This window comes from Arachis hypogaea, chromosome 12 (genome assembly GCF_003086295.3).
Source record: "Arachis hypogaea cultivar Tifrunner chromosome 12, arahy.Tifrunner.gnm2.J5K5, whole genome shotgun sequence".
Lineage (NCBI taxonomy): Eukaryota > Viridiplantae > Streptophyta > Magnoliopsida > Fabales > Fabaceae > Arachis > Arachis hypogaea.
This window is the reverse complement of record NC_092047.1, coordinates 50,468,047-50,471,206: the sequence shown is the minus strand read 5'-3', so window position 1 is coordinate 50,471,206 and position 3,160 is coordinate 50,468,047. Positions and strand designations below refer to the sequence as shown.

The window sequence follows — 3,160 nt, the reverse complement described above, 5'->3', positions numbered from 1 at the left end:
GTAACGTTAGACGCCAATTCCTCATCTGTTCCTGGCGTTTGAACGCCAGAACTGTGCTTCCTTTGGGCGTTCAACGCCAGTTCCTTGCTTGTTTCTGGCATTGAACGCCAGTTCAGAGCATGGTCTGGGCGTTCAGCGCCAGCCTTCCACCCAATTTCTGGCGTTTTAATGCCAGACTTATTTTTTCCTGCGCTCTTACTGTCCTCGGATGGATTTTGGGTGGTTTGCTCATAAGAAAGGCCTTCATAGAAAATGTGTAGCTGCACCCATTCATTGAACATATCTGGTGGACACCTCCTTGTCAGGTCCTTAAACCTCTCCCATGCTTCATATAGAGTCTCACCATCTTGTTGCCTGAAAGTTTGGACCTCATCTCTCAGCCTGTTGATTCTTTGGGGAGAATAGAATCTGGCTAAAAATTTGTTCACCACATCTTCCCAAGTTGTCAAACTCTCCTTCAGAAAAGACTCCAGCCACTTGGCTGCCTTATCCTTGAGTGAGAATGGAAATAAGAGCAGTCTATAGGCGTCAGGATGAACACCATTAGACTTCACCGTGTCACATATCCTCAGGAAGGTGGTTAGATGTTGATTGGGGTCTTCTTGGACTCCTCCTCCGAACGAACAGTTGTTCTAAACAAGGGTGATGAGCTGCGGTTTTAGTTTAAAATTATTGGCCTGGATGGTCGGCTTTTGAATATTACTTCCACAGTTTCCTGGGTTTGGATTGATGTAAAAGCCTAAAACTCTTCTCTCCTCCCCAGCATGATTTGCTCGACCTTCTCTGCCATGGTTGTGAGCCTCTTCTTCATGATGGTTTTCCATGTTTTCTTCCATGTTTGGTTCAAAGTATTCCTCCTCTTCCTCGGCACCCACTACTCATTTTTCTCTTGCTTCCCTCCTTAATCTAAGGAAGGTCATCTCAGGTTCTGAATCAAAGGAAGTTGAAGCCCCGCTTCTTCTCCCTGTCATACAACCAACAAAGCACAAGCAAGGAAAATAGATGCAGGAAGTATTTCTGTTAGAATTACTGTTAGTGTGAGTGATGCAATATATCAAACAGTTAGTGGGTCAGTGAACTGAATTGTAAATAACTAAAAAAAATGAAAAAGTAGGGGGAGGGGAAGAAATTAACTAAAACTGAAAGTAAATTACTCAAACAGAAAATTAAATCAAACAAACTAAAAATGCTCAATCTAGTTATCCTCCAATTTAATCATTGTTGATTCAAAATCAATTCCCGGCAACGGCGCCATAAACTTGATACGCGGAAAACTTGTCTCGCAACAAATTTCCTTCGGCAACTGTACCGAATTCGTCGTCAAGTAAAAACTCACAATAGAGTGAGGTCGAATCCCACAGAGATTGATTGATCAAGAAATTTTAATTAAAGGAATGTTCTAGTTGAGCGAACCAGAATTTGAGTTGGGAATTGCAGAAAATTAAATGGCAGGAAAGTAAATGGCAGAAACAGTAAATGCTGGAAATAAAAAGCTGAATGTAAATGGCAGAAAGTAAATTGCAGAATCTTAAATGGGAATGGGGTAATTGCTCATAAAAGTAAATGGCAGAAATTAAAGAGAATGGGTAAGATCAGAAATGGGGAGTTCATTGGGCTCAGGAGATGTTGCATTCTCTGGAACAAGTTCATTTTCATCTCTTCCTCAATCAATGCATTCATTGATCTCCTTGTCAATCTTAAGTGATCGAATTACAATTCTTTGTAATTCAATCTCTCAAATCTTGATCAATAGCCAATTCCTTGGTCAATTGCTCATGAGAAGAGATGAAGTTTGGTCACTGATTATACCACATGCATTTCCCAAATCAAGTGTTGGAAGGATTATAGTCACATATCCATCCACACCCAATTTGGTCCAGCATGAGAAAGTATTTCTAGCATGATATCTTCATTCCTCTTTCAAGGTTCAGAAGAGATCCAAGTATGAATAGCTTCTTTTCCAAGATAACTACCCAATTGGATGAAGATCGAAAGCTTTCTAGTAAAATCAAGAGAAAAGATAGAAGAAGGAGAATGAAAACTAAAATTGATCCATCAAATTACAACAGAGCTCCCTAACCCAATGAAAGGGGTTTAGTTGTTCATAACTCTGGAAATGAAAATAAAGATGGAGAATACATGCTGAAAGTAAACTAGAAGTGAAGAGAAAGTAAAATACAGAGAGTAATTCTAGGCCAAAGGCTCCCTAAAGTTTCCAACTCTCCAAACTAAATCAAAGTTACTCTTATATATACTACTCTTCTGATCTTCTAGTTGGCTCTTCAAGTCTTGGATATGGGCTTTTGGATCCTGAGTTTGAAGTAGTTATCTTCATCATTAGGCTTAGGTTTGCTTGCAGAGAGAAAGTGTGAAGTAGGCAGGGACTTTTAGCTCAGGACGTTAGTGGTGTTAACGTTAAGTGAAAGTGTGGGTTCGAGAACGTTAGTGACAATCACCTTTTTCACTAACGTTGCTCACCCAAGTATGAGCCACGTTAACCTCAACGTTAGTGGCACAAACGTTACCACTAACGTTGCCTCTTGGTCCTTCGCACAAGTTATTGGGACTTACCTTTCCCAATAACGTTGATAAACCTCCCCCTTCCTTACGTTAGAGTCCACGTTAACTTAGTTAACGTGGCTCTTAACGTAAGCTTGCTAATCCTTCGAGAACGTTAGTGACACTTACCTTTGTCACTAACGTTCCAATGTGCCCCTCTTTCTCACGTTAGAGTCCACGTTAACTAAGTTAACGTGGCTTCTAACGTAGTCATGCTAGCCATCTCCAACGTTAGTGACAAAGGTGAGTGTCACTAACGTTGGCTCATTACCTCTTTATCCACGTTAGCTTCCACGTTAACTAAGTTAACGTGGGAGTTAACGTTGCTCATGGTGGCTCTTGGTGGTTCACCCCAACGTTAGTGACAAAGGTAAGTGTCACTAACGTTGGCGACCAATTGCTCTCTCCACGTTAGCTTCCACGTTAACTAAGTTAACGTGGGAGTTAACATGGCTTATGGAAGCTTGGCCAACGTTAGTGACAAAGGTGAATGTCACTAACGTTGGCTTCCCTTTTGCTTCTTAATGTTAGAAGCCACGTTAACTAAGTTAACGTGGCAACTAACGTGGCCAATTATGAGCTTGGTCCAACGTTAGTGACA

General features: G+C 41.0%; 1 non-coding gene across 1 annotated transcript; it reads left to right on the top strand.

Annotated features, from left to right (window-relative positions):
• Positions 1-276: 276 nt before the first annotated feature.
• LOC112732136 (small nucleolar RNA R71) lies at positions 277-383 on the top strand. The gene has a single exon (XR_003167873.1). It is a non-coding gene; the product is annotated as a small nucleolar RNA R71 (small nucleolar RNA).
• Positions 384-3,160: the final 2,777 nt, after the last annotated feature.